This window comes from Nansenia antarctica, assembly GCF_963989245.1.
Source record: "Nansenia antarctica genome assembly, chromosome: 16".
NCBI classification, from domain to species: Eukaryota; Metazoa; Chordata; class Actinopteri; order Argentiniformes; family Microstomatidae; genus Nansenia; species Nansenia antarctica.
Genome location: NC_137686.1, coordinates 2,590,579 through 2,610,159, shown reverse-complemented (window position 1 = coordinate 2,610,159; position 19,581 = coordinate 2,590,579). Strand labels below are relative to the sequence as shown.

At 45.0% G+C, this 19,581-nt stretch overlaps 1 protein-coding gene across 1 annotated transcript in view; it reads left to right on the top strand.

The window, feature by feature from the left end:
* Positions 1-16,450: 16,450 nt before the first annotated feature.
* LOC308171672 (voltage-dependent R-type calcium channel subunit alpha-1E-like) overlaps positions 16,451-19,581 on the top strand; it is a gene marked incomplete at its 3' end in the record, with an annotated part of 200,056 nt that continues 196,925 nt past the window's right edge. Inside the window, 1 exon segment of the mRNA XM_080546544.1 lies at positions 16,451-16,725.

The window sequence follows — 19,581 nt, the reverse complement described above, 5'->3', positions numbered from 1 at the left end:
GCCTCCTTCTCCTCTACTATCTCTTCCTTCACTTCACACTCCTCCTGCTCCTCCACCTCCTTCTTTGCTTTCTCCCCCTTCTCCTCCTCACGGCTATGAGCTGAGCTTGCCTGAGAGTGAATTACAGCCAGTGTGAGAACTTCTAAGCTAAGCTAGCTAAACTGAACAAGGCAAGGCAAGGCAAGGCAGATTCATTTATAGTCTAGCACATATTCATACAAATAATGTAAACTCATAGTGCTTTACAAATCATGCAATAAAATAACAACTAAAAAGTAAAGATAAATTAATATACCATTCAATATATTCAAAGATGGTAGGCCTATAATAACAATTTAAAATATTCATCAATAAATAAAAACAAAAATAAAAAAACGAGTCTAACTCTTGAAAATAAACTCAATCAAAAGTTTTTTGTTTTGTTCTGCATGTTCCACCTCTTGGCCACTTACCTTCCACTGGCCTTCCAGGCTGGAGATGGCTTCCTCAGAGCTGGAGATGGCTTCTTCAGAGCTGGGCCTCTCCTGCTCTGTCAGCTCCTTCTGCAGGACCGGGACACCTTCCTCATCCTCAGCCGAGGATGCTGCTGCAACACAGTTTAGTTTAGTTCACTAAATCTTTATCTTTCTTGTCCTCCAAGAGAACGGGAGACAGAGACAATGGATTGGGAGAAACAGGAAAAGTCTAAAACAAGCAACATTTGTAACTAGCATCAGGTAAGCCAAGAGAGCATTCATAAGCCTTAAAACGGTAAGAAAGATCTACATTGTGTTACATCAGGGCGTGTAAACGTACAAAAGGGTGCGTCAGAGTGGCTGTCATCCCACTGGGTGGCCTTCTGCTCACATCTGCGGCCCTTGCCACTTCTCACAGTAATGTTCTCAGGGCTTCTGCCCCTTGACTTGCTCGCCCCCTTGTCCACCAGGGATGTAGTTCGAGAGTTCGCAAAGGGAGTTCGCCATATAAGAATAAGACCACCTGATAAGAATAACATCATTATATTATTACAGTATATAAAAACAGTCAAAATCGCCCCCCTCTTTCCATACTTTATGTCATTTTATCAATGAACGTGGTATTACTGCTATTTCAAGGTGCGAGGGGGCACGCGCACATGCAGTGACATTTTTACCAAGTTACTGACACTGAAGTCACTGACGCTGAGGGGATGCTAAAATTGTCCTCATATGATCAAATCCACCACCTCCCCTGATTTTCTTTTACAACTTGAGTACTGAGTATAAGCATACCTGGTTAGTTGTCATGATCAAACGTTACAAATGCAACTTACCGAGAAGCCACCCTGCCCTCTCCCACTTCCAGATGAACGCCTACCCTATATTATAGCATTTGTCTTAAATTCAGCCGCTATAATTGAGCCGCTATCACAGGGCGTTAATACAAACCTCATTCACCTGCGTTCATTTTACCTGCGTTGGTATTTATAGAAGGAAGCACGTACGCAACTTTAAACCATCTCAGCCCGTTTTATAAATAATGCTTACGTCCGTTTAGAAAAATGTGCTTACGTGAAAGTCAAAGATTTTTTTTTATAAATGAGGCCCCCGGAGGAATATAAAGGAAGACTGAAATACAATCATAAACATCAGTTCCTTTTAAATCTTGAATTAAACTAATTTTCTCGGCTGATAACAACAAAAAAAACATAATTTTATTACGAGCCACTTGCATAAATTACACTAGGCAGTGCGGCTCACATGCCTGTAATAACTCTGCATAACCAGTAGGTAATGTGCGTACGCAAGGTCAATACTCGACGTAGAGCTACGATCGTTTCCACGGTCACAAATTGACTCACGTTGAAATTGTATAAATCACTACGTTGACGTGGTTTTCTACGTACGACACGGGTAAGATCAACATTTTATCTGAGTACTTTCTATAAATGAGGCCCCAGTTCCCTTTAAATCTTGAATTAAACTCATTTTCTCGGCTGATAACAACATCGTTAATTTTATTACGAGCCACGTTCACTTCGCATGAATTACAGTAGCTAGTGCGGCTCACATGCCTGTAATAACTCAGCAGGTAATGTGCGTACTGTTACAATAGGATTGTATTAAAACATAAGGTTTGTTTCCGCACGGACGAAGTTGAGTGTGACACAGCTATGTGGAGAGCTGGATGTAGAAGGTCAACACGGAGTTATAATAAAAGTGTAAGCAACTTGAGAGAATGCTTTAATCGTCAATTCTGTTAGTCAGAGTACAGCAGTGGCGGGCGGTGCATTTCACACCTAGGCCTTCAGTGATGTCCGACACATTCCTACCTGAATTATTCTACCTCTTAATACCATCGTTATGACGCCATGGCTCTAGAAACTAGACAGAAACACAGTATAACCGGGCGTTGCATCACCTTAACATAGTCAGACAAGTACAACAGAGTTATATTAATATTTCTGAAGCATTTTTTATCAATAAATCCGCATTTACAATGAAGAGTGTTAAACTAACATCTTTAAGATCGCTACATTACCCACGTCTGTCGTCTCGTCCACCATAATAGCGACAAAGGGTGCCTTTTTAATCTCCATTTTGATCTCTTCTCATCACTTCAGCAATAGCAAAAATCAGGTCGTTTTGTATTTTGCCTGACGTCCCAGTAAACACTTTGTTTGTGGACAGGTGGTAATGTAAATCTGGGTTGTTTTCAGCCAAAAAAGAAAGAAGCTCAACATAGTATCCTCTGTTTGTGGACTCTGTGCTTTCATCGTGTCCCTTAAATGAAAGTTATTGTTTACCCAAAAACAGGACACAATCGATCAGTATTATCGATCAGTCAACGAAAGCTTTCGTTGTGAGCTCCGTTTCCCTGCGCACTTTCAAAAGTTTCACATCTACCGGCATAGTTACGCATCTCAATAGTGAATATCAATAGTGCCTATCAATAGTGCGTATCAATAGTGCGTATCCAATCAAAAGACGTGCTGGGTGCTGACATCATTGAGCCTTACAGCAGGCGCCGTTGTTGCTTTTGCTCGCATCTACGTAGGTTTACTAGGTACGCCACAGGTTTTCTCGTTCCAACGTTAAGTTACAGGTCGAATTCGCGGCACCGTTTATTGTGCAGGCAGGCAGATTTTGGAGCCCCCTAGCAACACATTTTGATTGGATAAAAGCTCTAACATAAAGGCCAGCCCTCCAAATCTCAATCGGAGACTGGAAGCAGCGCAACCAAGAGGAAAGCTATGAAATGAAGAGAATAGACTATGGGGAATCATTAATACATATTTGTGGAAAAAATATATTAAAATAAAATGTATATTCTGATGATGTTTAGGCCAGCAGAGAAGGCCTTGCTGGCCCTGACGGCACACCACTGGAGTACAGTATAGGACTAGGCAGAATTTAACATGGTGACAGCGAGGTGGACACGTTCCTGACGTGAGAAAACCGAACTTTGCTACAGTGAGGAATAGCCTAGCATCGGAGCTAACTAGCTGGTTAGCAATAACGGCGGATGGACAAAGGGGAAGCAGAAACTCCCGCAGAAGTGATTCCAGTAAAAGCGGAAAAGATGGAAGGACTGAGACCTCCACAGACGCTATGCTTGACTCTGGAAACCTGGCGAAGACGTGGAAATCGTGGAAGGAGGAGTTTACACTCTACTTGGAACTTTCTATGCCAGATGCGACCGAAAATGTGAGTGTGAAGCTGTTCTACTACCTCATTGGAGAGGCGGGTAGGGAGCTCTGTGAAACGTTGATGAGTGACAGCACTTCGGCTAGGAGGAAACTGTTGGACTTGATCACCGCATTTGATGAACATTGCAATCCCAAAGTGAACGAGACAGTAGAAAGATATCGTTTTTTCACGAGAAATCAAGGTCAGAAAGAAGGTATTGACTCGTATGTTACTGATCTCAAAGTGTTAGCCAGTACATGTAACTTTGGAGAAATAAAGGACTCGCTCATACGTGACAGAATAGTATGTGCTGGCAACGATGCAGGGCTGAAAGAGAGGCTGCTAAGAGAAGAGAAGTTAACACTGGAAAAATGTCTACACATGTGCAGGGCCACAGAGTTGTCTCGTGAAAATAGCAAAACCCTCTCAGGGAATAGCGTGGAGGAGGTACACATGATGAAACAGGCAGAAGGGCAGGAGTTGGATACAGTATCATGCAAGTTCTGTGGGATGACACATGAAAGGAGCAAGGCAAAATGTCCAGCCTACGGAAAGAGCTGCAAGAAATGTGGTAAAGAAAATCACTTTGCAGTTAAATGTCAAGCCAAACAGGAGAAAGAGAAAAAATATGACAAAAGAACACGGAAAGTGCACCAGATGACTGACCAGGATAGTGAAGAGGAATATGAGGACGTCATGAGTATCACCACAAGAGGGAGACAGACTACTGAAGACCGAAATGACAAGGCCAGGCACAGCCAGCTGTTTGCAGGAATGCTAGTAGGCAGAGAGCTTGTGAGGTTCCAGATAGATTGTGGGGCCACATGTAATGTTATCCCGATTAACCTGCTTAATCCAGACACAAAGCTAGAAAGTACAAAGAAAGTGCTGGTGATGTACAACAAGTCCAAGCTGCACCCACTGGGAAAATGTAAGGTTAAGGTGAGGAACCCAAGAAACCATAAACTGTACCAGTTGGAGTTTGTAGTAGTAGAAGAGGACTGCAAATTGCCACTGCTTGGCAGGAAGGCGAGCGAAGCAATGAAGCTGATAAAAGTGGAATACGAGAACATACTAGCCATCGACAGCATTGTGAGGGACGAAACAACACCTGAGAGAGAACTGACTATGGAACAAATAAAGAGGGAGTATGGAGATGTGTTCACAGGCGACGGCTGCCTGGACGGAGAGTATCGAATCGAGATCGACAAGAGGGTGGAGCCAGTTAAACTCCCCAAACGACGAGTTCCGGTGGCTATGATGACATCACTCAAGGGAGAGTTGAGAGATCTACAAGAGAGAGAGATCATCACTCCTGTGGAAAAGAGCACAGATTGGATTAGTAGTTTGGTTACGGTGCAGAAGCCGAATGGAAAGACAAGAGTGTGCATAGACCCGCGACCACTCAACAAGGCACTGAAGCGCAGCCATTTTCCCCTGCCCACCATAGAAGATGTTCTCCCAGACCTGTCGAGAGCAAAGGTGTTTACAGTCTGTGATGTCAAACATGGATTCTGGCATGTGAAACTGGAGGAGGAGTCGAGCTATCTGACAACGTTTGCCACACCATTTGGCAGATATAGGTGGCTCAGGATGCCAATGGGGATAAGTCCGGCTCCGGAGATATTCCAGCAGAAGCTGACCCTGGCGCTGGAGGGGCTGCCAGGCATATACATTATCGCAGATGATATCCTCATCACGGGAGAAGGGGACACACAAGAGATGGCTGACAAAGACCACGACAGGAAACTGAGACAGTTCCTCACCAGATGCAGGGAGAGGAACATAAAACTGAATGCAGATAAGCTCAGATTGAGACAGCAAGAGGTACCATACATCGGACACGTACTGACAGCAGAGGGGCTGAAAGTCGACGCTGAGAAGGTTCGAGCAGTGAGAGACATGCCGAGGCCCACAGACGTGAAAGGCATACAGAGACTAGTCGGCATGGTGAATTACCTGGCTAAGTTCTACCAACACCTATCAGACGACTGTGAGATACTGAGACAGCTCACCCATAGAGACAGCATATGGGAGTGGACAGATGTGCAAGAGGAAGCATTCGGCAGGCTGAAGGACAAGATAGCCAAAGCGCCAGTACTCAAGTACTATGACCCCAAGCAGGAACTTACGCTGCAGTGTGACGCGTCAGAAACGGGACTCGGAGCAGCACTGACCCAAGGTGGAAAACCGGTGGCGTTTGCGAGCAGGGCGCTGACTCAGACAGAAAAGGGCTACGCCCAAATTGAAAAAGAATGTCTGGCCATCGTCTTTGGCGCAGAAAAATTCCATCAGTACACGTACGGCCGGAAAGTGACTGTACAGAGCGACCACAAGCCTCTGGAGAACATCGTCAGGAAGCCACTGCTGAGTGCACCCAAGCGACTGCAGAGGATGTTGCTGCGGCTTCAGTCATATGAGATAGAGGTGACATACGTTCCCGGACGTGACATGGTGCTCGCAGATACATTGAGCAGAGCGTACCTGCCTGAGAGCTCAGGCGCGGGGTCATTGGAAGCTGAGATAGAGACAGTTAATATGGTGGACTACGTACCAATCTCAGAGGAGAGACTCCGCACAATACGCTCTGCGACCCGAGACGATGACACCCTACAGAGGTTAAGTGAAATCATACTGAAGGGATGGCCGAAGATTAAGAGAGACACACCGATAGATATCAGACACTATCACTCGGTGCAAGAGGAGCTGAGTGTTCAGGACGAAATCGTCTTCAGAGGAGAGAGAGTTGTGATTCCAGACACACTACAAAGCGACATCACTCGCTGCATACACTCTACTCACCTGGGAGTAGAGGGTTGTCTCAGACGGGCGAGAGAATACGTCTACTGGCCAGGAATGACCGAGCAGATCAGGACAGCCATATCCAAGTGTGACGTCTGCAGAGCAATGGACACAAAGCAGCGGAAAGAGACACTGCACTCACACGAGGTGCCGAGCAGGCCATGGGCCAAGGTGGGGACAGACTTGTTTACCCATAACAACATGGATTACCTACTGACGGTTGACTACTATTCTAACTTTTGGGAGGTCGACCATTTACCTGACACAAAATCGAGTACAGTGATAAGAAAGCTGAAGGCTCACTTTGTTCGTCAAGGGATCCCGGATGTCGTGGTTTCAGATAATGGGCCACAGTACTCTTCCCATGAGTTCGATAGGTTCAGTCAGCTGTGGGGATTTCAACACCGGACGTCATCCCCTGGCTATCCTCAAAGCAACGGGAAAGCCGAGTCGGCGGTCAAAACGGCAAAGAGACTCATGATGAAAGCCAAGGTGGCAGGGGAGGACCCATACCTGGCAATGTTGGATCACCGCAACACTCCATCTCAAGGGCTAGATACAAGCCCAGCTCAGAGACTGATGTGTAGGAGGACCAGAACCCTGCTACCAACGAGGGATAGTCTTCTGCAGCAGGAGGTGAAACGCACAACGCCAGAGCAGATGAGACGAGGACAAATGAGACAAGCAAAGTACTACGACAGAACAGCCAGTGATTTGGACACGCTGAAAGCAGGAGAGCATGTCAGAATTCAACCCTTCGAACCACACACAAGCTGGAGAAAGGTGACAGTGGTGCAGCCTGTGGACCACAGATCCTACAGAGTGGAGCTGGACACCGGAGCTGTCCTTCGACGGAATCGACGACACCTGAGACGGGACAGGGGCACAGAGCCCAGTGGGGCACAGAGCCCAGAGACCCACAGCACACCAAAGTCTACTGCTACTCCGGGCAGGGACATAGGGGACACACAGACTGTAACCACTAGATCGGGTCGAGCAGTTGCTAGACCCGGATATCTCATGGACTATGCGAGCTGAGTTGTGTAGCGCACAGTGTGTTCGCGAGAAGAAGAAAAAAAAAAGAGAGAAAAATAAATGGTTTTGAAAGATTTTTATGTTGTTCACTGTTCACTGTTTAGCTCCCTGTTAGTTCAGTAAAAGAAAAGGGATGTTACAATAGGATCTTTTAGTTCAGTAAAAGAAAAGGGATGTTACAATAGGATTGTATTAAAACATAAGGTTTGTTTCCGCACGGACGAAGTTGAGTGTGACACAGCCATGTGGAGAGCTGGATGTAGAATGTCAACACGGAGTTATAATAAAAGTGTAAGCAACTTGAGAGAATGCTTTAATCGTCAATTCTGTTAGTCAGAGTACAGTATAGGACTAGGCAGAATTTAACACGTACGTCAAGTTAATACCTGACGTAGAGCTACGATCGTTTCCACGGTCAAATCGACTCATGTTGAAATTGTATAAATCACTACTTTGACGTGGTTTTCTACGTACGACACGGCTAATGCAATATGACAACCCTCGTGCACATAAGGTTCAGAGATAGGAAATGTTAGGATATTTATAGCATAGCATAGAGTACAGCACAGTGTTTTATTTGTATAGTATAGTATAGTGGATAGTGTATATAGCCTTTATTTATGTAAACCAGCTCTTTTCCCTCTAGTTTTTAGTATTTTTTTTCCTAGCACCAGGGGAGCCCCCCCCTCACAAATTTCGTTGTATGGTACCTGTACTATATTAATGACAATAAAGACCATTCATTCATTCATTCATTCATTCTAAGATCAAATTGATCCAAAGTACTTTCTATAAATGAGGCCCCAGGGCTCTGCTGGACTCTGAAAGGTTATGCCATGGCAGCGGTCAATCGGTCACACTACAGTGGTAATAGACCAATCGGAAATTGACATTCACAAACTATATTGTTTGTTTGTTTGTTTATTTATTTCGCACACATTTAGAAGGTAGCTACACAGTTGACAGAGAACACAATAAATAAACAGTGCAGGAGGAGGCAAGAAAACCCAAAAGACTTATGTGGCGCCTCTACCTAATGATCGCCAAGAGTGTTATAAAGAACACAAAAATAACATACAGAAAAATAACATAAGTATAAGTAATGTAATAAGTACATAAGAGTGATGGCAAACTAGTAATAATAATAATGCCAAAAATATGAATCAAACAGCAATACCAAAGTAAAAAAAGAAAATGTGAATGTGTGATTATGTGGTGTAAATGCAGATGTGGTGTATGTGTGTGGAGGTATGTATGTAAGTGTGTGTGTATTGTGCATACATGAGTAATATGGAACAAACAAAGATACATAAAGAACATAACTTTTTTTTTTTTTAACGTTACAAAGCAGCAGTAAAAACTCTTAAGAGTTTTGAAAAAAATGATAAAGGAACTGTTTCTTGCTAGATGAGAAAAGCCATTCCACAACTTTGCGCCTCTAAATCTGATTGAGAATTGACCTCTACAAGTAAGAGACTTGGGGGGGTGAAGATTAGAGGATTGACGAGTTGAGTAATAATGAACCTGTGAATTCTCTTTAAAGTAAATCATAAACTGTTCAGGGACCTTCCCTTCATTTGAATATATGTTATAAATAAAAACACATATTTTGAAGATATTGATGTCATAAATACTAAGAATCTGTAATTTATTAAATAAAGGAGCAGAAGGCGTCATTGACTCTGATCTGGTTGCGATCCTAACAAAACGTTTCTGAAGGATCCACATTTTGTGGAGAGTAGTGGGAAACGTACTCCCCCAAACTATATTAGAGTATGAAAGATAGGGATAAATTAAACTGTAATAAAGAGTAAGGAGACACCTTGTTGTGACAAGATGACTAACCCTCATTATTATATCAACAGATGTATTTATTTTTCTACCAACACATTCTGTTTGTTCTCTCTTGACATAGGCTTGGATGGTCAAGCTCAAGCCTTTATCATTCACGTCCAAGCCTAAGAATGTTGAGCTTCAGCAATGCCAGCAGCACTGTTCTAGAAAACAAAACAACCACATGGCATCAACTCAACAACAGCATTTCCTGTTACACCGACTGCCACCTCTAGTTCCAACCTACCCCTGAGTCATTTGTGCTATTTTAAATTGAGGCTTGTAGTGTTCAAATGAAAAGAGACAGAAAATAACTATGTTTCAGGACACTGGATCCTCCACTCTGTTTTCTTATAACTTTGGAAGAAACAGTCATTTTCACACCTTGCATTTCTATTATTTAACCCTATTATATAACCCTATTATCTACAGGTAGACTGTTGGGGTATTTTATTCAAAATACGGTCTACAGTGCATATTTAAAGTAAACCAAAAACTCAAAAGTAAGGCCTATAGGTATTTAGCCTACTAAATAGTATTTAGGCTATACATAAAAAGATAGGCCTCAAGGTAAAGGATGACTGAAACGAAAATCAAACGTTGAAACAGATAGGCCCATCACATGCGATGATATGATAATAATGCGAATTCAATTCATATTCGACTCACAGTTCTCCTGATCCCTTAACATGATCCTAGATGGTTCTTCAACATAGTATCAGCTGTAGTACATAAGTAGCTTGCTCAAGCTGACAGAAAAACAAGTTGGCTAGCCTCTAGTAATAATGATAAATGCTTTGAAAAGCTCATCAAACTCCTGATCTGCAGAATGCTGCCGCCCACCGTTGGACCTTCACCAATTTGTCTACCAGAATAACAGATGGACAGACGATGCCATGGCCACAGCACTCCACTCAGCCCTCACCCACCTTGACAGGGGAAACTCCTGTGTGAGGATGCTGTTTGTAGACGACAGTTCAGCATTCAACACCATAGTCCCCTCTACACTCTGCAGCCAGCTCAGGGACCTAGGCATCGACTCCAGCCTATGCAACTGGATCCTGGACCTCCTGTCGGATCGTAAACAGGTGGTGAAGATGGGCTGTAAGACCTCCGCCCCTCTGACCATCAGCACAGGAGCCCCCCAGGGCCGTGTCCTCCTCTACTCCCTGTACACCCACTGCGTGGCCACTCACAGCTCCAACACGATCAAGTTCGCAGACGACACAACAGTGATTGGCCTATTCATCGACGGCGACGAGACAGCCTACAGTGAGGTCGACCGCCTGGCTCAGTACAGCCAGGTCAATAACCTCGCTCTCAATGGCAACAAGACCAAGGAGCTGATGGTGGACTTCAGGAAGAAGAGGCTGGCACAAGACCCCATCACCATGCATCAAGTTCCTGGGGGTTCACATCACCAACAACCACACCAGATGGTGAAAAAAGCACAATGTCGCCTCTTTCATCTTAGGCAGCTGAAAAAGTTTGGCTTAGCAGATTCAGATAACGTTTATTGCCATTATGCTTGACACATATAGGAATTTGTTTTGGCATTACAGTAGGTGCGTTTATGCTTTTTTCACATGTATACATGAACAAAAACAAATGCAAAAACAGGACAACACAGGACAGACATTGGATAGTGCTATATATATAAAGTGCAGTGCAGAGTTTTTCAATGGGTCCAGTGCATATTCAGTCCTGAGCAGACTTGGGGGCGGGGGGGAGGTAGAAGCCAGAGTCATTTAGCAGCCTGGCGGCTGAGGGGAAAAATTGAGCCTGTGGCGGGCCTTTACTGTTTTAGGCAGCCGCAACCTTCTCCCAGAGGGAAGCAGGGTGAGGAGGCCGTGGCCGGGGTGGGAGGGGTCGGCCATGATCTTCCTTGCCCTCCTCAGAGCCCTGGTGTCGTGCACAGAGTTGAGGGAGGGCAAGGGACAGCCGATCACTTGGCCTTGTCCATGGCCTTGTCCATGGCCGTTGCAGCAGGGAACCAGGTGATGATGGAGCGGGTGAGGATGGACTCTATGATGGCCGTGTAGAACTGGACCATCATGGACCTCGGCAGCCTGAATTTCCTCAGCTGCCGGAGGAAGAACATCCTCTTCTGGGCCTTCTTAGTGAGGGCCTCGGTGTTCCGCTCCCACTTTAGGTCCCGAGAGATGGTCATGCCTAGAAAGCGGCATGACTCCACGGAGGCCACCGGGGTACCTCCCAGCGTGATGGGAGGGGGCAGGGCTGCTTTTCTGCGGAAGTCCACCACCATCTCCACTGTTTTTAGAGCATTGAGCTCCAGGTTGTTAAAACTGCACCAGCTCTGCAGCCCCTCGATCTCACCCCTGTAGGCAGATTCGTCCCCCCTGGAGATGAGACCCACCAGGGTGGTGTCATCTGCAAACTTCAGGAGCTTGACCGAGGGGTGGCGGGAGACAGGACGCAGCCCTGCGGGGAACCCGTGCTGGTGGACCTGGAGCTGGAAATGCTCTTCCCCAGCTTCACCCGCTGAGACCTGTCAGTCAGGAAGTCCGTAATCCACCTGCAGGTGGAGTCCGGCACCTGCAGCAGGGATAGCTGGTGCTCAAGGATGTGTGGGAGGATCGTGTTGAAGGCCGAGCTGAAGTCCACAAACAGGATCCTGGCGTAGTTGCCTGCAGTGTCCAGATGTTCTAGCGCGTAGTGCAGAGCCATGTTCACGGCGTCCTCCGTGGATCTATTGGCTCTGCACGCGAACTGCAGGGGGTCCAGCACAGGATCCGTGATGAGCTTCAGGTAGGCCAGGACAAGGCGCTCCAGGACCTTCATGACGACAGAGGTCAGAGCGACGGGTCTGTAGTCGTTAAGGCCTGTGACCTTGGCCTTCTTGGGGACGGGGATGATGGTTGACGCCTTGAAGCACGCTGGGACGTGACACAGCTCCAGCGAGGCATTGAAGATGTGGGTAAACACCGGGGCCAGCTGGTCGGCGCAGTGCTTCAGGACGGAGGGAGAGACGGAATCCGGACCAGCTGCCTTCCGGGGATTCTGCCTCTTGAATAGCCTATTTACCTCTCGCACTGTGACAGAGAGAGGGGGTGGGGAAGGGGAGGTGGGGGGGGGGCCTTCCTAGGGCCCTTCTTCAGAGGCACAACCGAGAGCATCCTGATGTATATACAGTGTGCCTATATCTGGACAAACAGGTGTAAGAAAATAAAAAGACAGCAACAACTTCTGTGTTTTGGGAATCCTGTGTTTATCAGACACAGTCAAGTGGTCTGACTCTGAACCGAGAAGTGAGTTTTCTATCAGCTCTTGTAGTGTTTTGATCTTTGATTCATCACCCAGTCTGTAGCAGCATACGCATCATTAATACCTCATGTCATTCCATATGTTAAACCGTATTGTTTGATAGTTCTTGTCAAACTGAACTTGATCACTCACCGTCACTGGGTGTGGAGAAAACCAGTTCCAAGTGATTGGCCTGATTTGACTGTTTCCCAACAGCCTGAATCTTACACAGGCATATGAATCTTACACAGGCATATGAATCTTACACAGGCATATGAATCTTACACAGGCATATGAATCTTACACAGGCATATTAATCTTACACAGGCATATTAATCTTACACAGGCATATGAATTGCAAACAGTAGGTTCACAAGAGTTGATAAGCATAAAGCCAAAGCAGGTTAATCATGCCAGTGATTGATTTGATTGACAGTTGTATACTTTTCCTGTGGTAACAGTCCTCCACCATCTGGTGGTAAATGTGATCAAATACCCTGGTAGATTTACCTCATCGAAGCCTGTAGTGTAATGCCTGTAGGGTAATGACTCTTTAATGATTAAAAAGTAATTAAATAATATTCATTAGGGTTGTTCATATTCAATTAATTGTACCGGTGTCATAAAGTAAATTAATAATTCATTGGCAAAAAAAAGTTTCCACATTCCTGAATCTTCACCCTGGCTTTGACTGAAAAAAGCGACAAAGAAAGGGAAAAGAAGCACATTCAATATATTCTATTAAGGAGAATATACTGTTGTAGAAAATAATGGAATTTCAATAGAGGCACATGGTTCATAGTTAACATTAACAGTAATTAGAATGTAAATGCTGGTATAGAGAGTCATCAGTTAACAGATAGTTAATAGGCATTAACAGTACTATTGAACATTGTTTGATGTCTACTTGTACTGAGAGGGATATCATATTGGCAGTACTGACTTACAGCCCAGTAAATGTAATGAGGAATGACTAACAACATGCCATCCTAAAACAGTATCTCATTGTATATGCATGACATCTTCTTGTACTGTCAAAATCACATTGACAGACACAACATTGACAGTATACAGTCTCACAGCCCAGCACAGAGTCATGAATATGGGCACAGCCTATACGGTGAGCTCAGCTAGACTCCGCGGCTCCAGACACACAGCTGGATATAGCCGTACAGCGGTAATCATCACTCAAGGAATCCATTTATTTTTTCATCAAAATCACAGCAACTTCGAGAATAAAGACAGCGAATCGACGTCCCTTTTTATTCCACACTGCCGAGTCTCTACTGATAGTATGGAGAAACGAAAATCACTTCAAGGTAAATATTGTTTTACTGATTCATTTTTCCATGAGTTGATTGATGTTGTTCCCTAACGTTCACGTTCCATTAGTTTTTTCCCCCAGAGCCCATTTTAGCAGATGTCTGTCGGTAATTGTTTGCTCTGATTGTGTTTAATTGGTTATTGTGGAACAATTCGCACTGTTCATAAAAACACGACAATATAGCAATACCTGTTGGATGCTCATGTATTGACGTCTGTCACGTCGCAGACCCATGTTAAGATACGGTCGGCACGCACAATTGAGAACATGTCCAACTCCTTCCATCTCTTAAATCAAACACTTCCAGTACGTGGGCGCACTAATTAGGTCTTGTGCAAGATAACAAGTCAGGGCAATTGTTTTCAAATCGACAATGACGCAGGATCTCAAAGGAATTAGGTAGACTAGATCGAGTGTTTCACTTTGATCAGGAATACTATTGGAAAGGCATTTGCTATGTACAAGATGATATCGTATTCTTGTGATTGTGTTGTACCCACCCCTTACAGTACTTTCCCGATTAAAGCCTTCAGTAGGCTATGTTTGAGCTGGGATAAAAGCACATGAGGTGAGGTAGGCTGGTTGTTCTTTTCTGATCATCTCATCATGTCAGTCTTGATTAACCTGTGTTGTATTGTGACTTGTCCATATGGCAGAATTAATGCCATGGGACTTATATTACTTATAAATATTAATATAATATTAATATTACTTATTAATGTCCTGTTCTACAAACATTGTGCTCTTTTTCATTGTGCTGTTTATTTCAACTGTATTTGATCTTCCATTTCCATCAGCTTATATGATTCTACAAGGTCCATCACCATTTAGTCCATGCACTGGACCCTACTTTCTGTACTATAATATTATTACCATATTATGTGAGTGGCTGTGGCGCAGGAGGTTAGAGCCGCCATCTAATGATCGCAAGGTTGACAGATCGGCGGTTCGAGCCCCGGCTGGCCACATGTCGAAGTGTCCTTGGGCAAGACACTGAACCCCAAATTGCTCCCAGTGAGCGGGCCGGCACTTTGCATGGTAGCTTGCTGCCATTGGCGTGTGAATGGGCGAATGAGATCACCTCACCTCTCTCACACGTTCTAGTGCTCCTTCCTTTCAGCCCCTGCTCAATGGCAGCAGCCTTGTTGCGTCTGTCTCAGATAGGGTTGCATCCATCCCTGTTTTCCGACCTTGCCAATTTTGTCCCACATAACAACTTCAGGTTATAGAGCCTGATTGGAAGCGGAACAGATAATTATGTGTGGACCAATAGGGCTCCAGGGATTGGTAATGGGTGTCAAACCGTGGCATTTGAATGAACAACAATTTATTTAGCTTCTTGTTTCGGCAGGCAGAGTAAATTGGAATCTTGAGAATATTTTGTTTGTTTACTTCAGAAACAATAACTCCAAGGCTGCCAAAAGCAAAAGCAACAAAGAGCAGTACAGTGAGCAAACACTGAGTAAACCTTTATTCAAGCAGGTAAAAAACAACAACCAAATACCTGTTTTACAGTGTGCACAGTAGCACCACAAGGAAGCAGTAAAGCAACACACACAGACAAGATAACATCAAGATAACATATCTTTTGATTTTCTATCAAGAGGGCTTCCCGTAATCCCAGCTTGATCTAAAAGTGGCACTTGCAAAACCAGGTTAAAGATAATCAGCTTCATTAACGGTTAAACATAATCAGCTTCATTGCTTGAACATGACAGTTTTTTTCCCAGAGATTTCACTTTACTGCGTAGGAAGAGAAGTCTGAAGATTCAGCATGGCTGATTCTCCTGACCCATTCCATCCCTCATCCTCCATGTCTCGTTCTTGTTGCATTTGAGTTCCTCGCATTTCAGCACAAACTGTCAGAAAGACGGGGCTATAATCAGGGAGGTCAGTGTTTTCCTCCCTTTTCATCTGCCTGAAATGGCGAGATACATCCAATTACCCTGCTTTGAAATATCATATACAGTTGAACGCCCCCAGAAGGATTCAACATTTAACCCCCTTTTTACAGTGTTTACCGAGCGTTGCTATCACCACCACAAGGGATGGCCCCAGCGTGGAGAGACAGGTCTCACTGTTGGCCCCTGAAGCGGACAGAATGTTAAAGGGGCAGAGACCGTGGCAGTTGGACTGTCAGGGGATGAAGGAACAGTTCAAACTGTTTTCAAAGACGTTAACCTACTCTCTCTCTCTGTCCCTCTCCATCCCTCTCTGTCTCCATCGCTCTTCTCTGTTGCTCGCTCTCTCTCTCTTTCCCTTTCTCTATCTCCTTCTCTCTTTACTCCCTTTCTCCCCAGCACCATGCTGATCCTAGCGTCCCACCTATCCGGAGATGCACACCTCTTCCAACCAGTCTCTCTCTCTCACGCCCGACCACGGTGTCCAGGCACGCCCCGGTTCCAGGGGGAGCACCCCCGGCGGGGGGATGCATCTGCACGGCCGCTCGTCCCTGTCACTCCCTGAGCCGGAGGCCTGGCGGAGCCCCATCCCCAGCCCCAGCCCCATCCCCAGCCCGCGGAGTCCCAGCCCCACCCCCAGCCCGGCCGCCCGACACGGCCTGGCCCAGGGTCCCCGCTCCTGCTCCCTGCAGGTCCCCCGCGCTGTCCCCGAGTGCCTGGCCCTGCTGCCCCCGCGGGCGGCCAGCTTCGACGTGCCTTTCAGAGGGGACGACGGCCAGTCGGAGCCGGGCTCGGGGTCGGTGAGCCCCCACAGCATCCAGCGGCGGCGGGGTGGCATCGTGGACCAGCGGGACATCATCAGGGCCCACGAGTCTCACAAGATTCAGAGCACACCGCAGGCCCGCAGGAAGGAGTGGGAGTGAGTACACACAGCCAAGAAGGGATCACGTGTAAATGGCATGCGTACAGATGAAAACAAACACAGGGTGGGGGTGGGTTGTTAGATCTCTGGCATGTGTAAAGATGAAAAAGAGGTAAGGTTGGGGGGTTGAAGAATTGTGGGGGTGGTGGGGATGTATAGATTGCATAGGAATGTAATAACCAGTAGCACTTTATCTGGCATGTCATTTTATTTTATTAATAATAATAATAATAATTCATTGGATTTATATAGCGCTTTTCCGAGGCTCAAAGACGCTGACAATATAGGAGATACGGAAAACACAAAAACAACAAGTAACATGGAACACAGAGTCAGCGAACGGGGAGGGGGGTGGTAGCGACAGGGGAGGTGGTTAGGGGTAGGGGAGGCTGTATGCATATCAGGGGGGTGGCTGGGTTAGGGGAGATGGGTAGGGGTAGGGGAGGTTGTATGCGTGTCAAGGGGGGGGGGGGGGGGGGCGGGGGGGCGGGGGGGCCGGGATGGGGGAGATGGCTAGGGGTAGGGGAGGCTGTAGGCATGGGAGAACAGGTAGGTTTTGAGGTGGGATTTAAAAGTGAGGAGTGAGGGTGAGTCTCTGAGTGGTTGAGGGAGAGAGTTCCAGAGGCGGGGTGCAGCTCGTGAAAAGGCACGGTGACCGAAGCCTTTGAGTTTTGAGGGTGGGACAGTGAGGGAAACAATGGATGAGGATCGGAGGGTACGGGTAGGGCGGTGGGGGAGAAGGAGGTCAGTCAGGTAAGGGGGGGCCAGGCTATGGAGGGCTTTGTATATTAGGATCCCCATTAGCATGACGCATAGCATCAGCTACTCTTTCTGGGGTCCACACAAAACATAAAAGAAACCATCACAAAACATGTAACAAAGAAGGAAACATCAACATGCAAAACAACAAATAACAAAAATGTAATTAAAATAATTTAAAAATAAAAAAAAGTCAATACTCACAGCCTTAGTTCTTAGTGAGCATCACAAAACATGTAACAAAGAAATAACCATCCACTCACAAAACAATAAATAACAAAAATAAAATTAAAATACTAAGCTCAGATCTAATGGGAATGAGGTGTTACTTCACTTGTTTTTTGATACCAATGTTATTCTGTGTTTTAGAGATTGGACCTGGTAAGGAGTTTCATTCAACCATAGCTCTATACAGCTTCACCTTCAAATTCCTTTTGGTTTTTGGAATTGTGTATTATCATTTTTGTATTTAACCTTTATTTCGAGGGAGACCTGGCCAAGATAGCACACCAGTACAAGTACAAGTTTACACAATTGGAGAATAAAACCTAATAAATAACAGACAAGGGATAACAGATAAATATGATAAAATCCAACTTAGGAATAGCAATTGCACATTTCTGTCACACAATTCTTAATCAGAGCTTTGACCTCTCCCAGGGAGATGAGATTATTAAGATGTAGTCTGTTATGGAGGTTATTCCATGACCAAGACGCAAAATAAGAGAAAGCTGCCCTGCCAAGTTCCAAGGTACGAAAATCATAACAGCTGTTGGTGAGTGACATGAGGTTACATAGATATGAGGGGAGTTTGCCCAGTATGGCTTTGTAAATAAAGATGTACCAGTGATGCTGTCTCCTGGAAACCAGATCATAAAACAAACAGTGATATGTACAGGATAATGAGTTGGATATGAAACGTAGACAACTATGATACACAGAGTCTAGGCAGTGAAGTGTAGAGGAGGCAGCATGCATGTACTGTATATAATGTCCCCATAGTCTAGAACACTAAAGAACGTAGCCTGAACAAGTGTTTTCCTAGCTTCTAAATTGAGGTAGGCTTTACTTCGATAATAAAAACCCAGCCTAACCATACTAGGTTCATATAATGCCCTCTAAAAGAGAGCCTGTCATCCACCCAAATACTTATACTAATAAGTACTCATAGGATGACCCTCTTTCAATTGAGTCCCCTCCTAAGGGATGCATGTTAACATTATCTAAGATCTGGGAGCGAGCTCTGGAAAATATCATACATTTGGTATTCTTAGCATTGAGAAGCAACTTTAGACCATGGTATTCTTAGCATTGAGAAGCAACTTTAGACCATGTAATGAGGCCTGCAGCTGTTTAAAGACAGTCTGGAGCTCATCAACAGCCTGGCTCAGGGAAGAGACAACTGAGTCAACTATTGTGTCGTCTGCATAAAGATGCACTTTAACTGTAAGCATGTCCTTCACACAGACAGACACACACACACACACACAGACAGACAGACACACAGACACACAGACAGACACACACACACACAGACAGAGTAAAGATGCACTTTAACTGTAAGCATGTCCTTCCCAATGTTATTTATAAAGATAGTAAACAAGACTGGGGCTACACTTGAGCCTTGGAGGATCTCCAGATCTTCATGAAGCTTAACTTGTGACAATCTGTATATACACAGTACACACTGGGTTCTATCTGCAAGTTAGTTCCTAAACCACTCTGTAGATACCACTGGTGGAATGTCTGGTGGGGTATGTGTGTGCTTTAGAGCTACAGTGGGGTGCAAAACTTTGTCAAAATGCCATTTACAATTAATATCTAAGTGAAAAGAAGCAAACCTAACCTCTAAATGGTACAAAGTTAAACATGACACATTTCATCCCTAACCCTAATTTTTGTTTTGAACTTTTTACAGTTTCAAAATAATAAAACAAGGAAAAAGGCCTTGTGCAAAAGTTTGGGAACCCTGTCAGCTAGTACTTTGTAACTCCTCCTCAGGCAACTATAACAGCTTGCAAACGTTTCCTGTAGCCAGCTAAGAGTCTTTCAATTCTTATCTTCCCTATTCTTCCTGGCAGAACACCTCTAGCT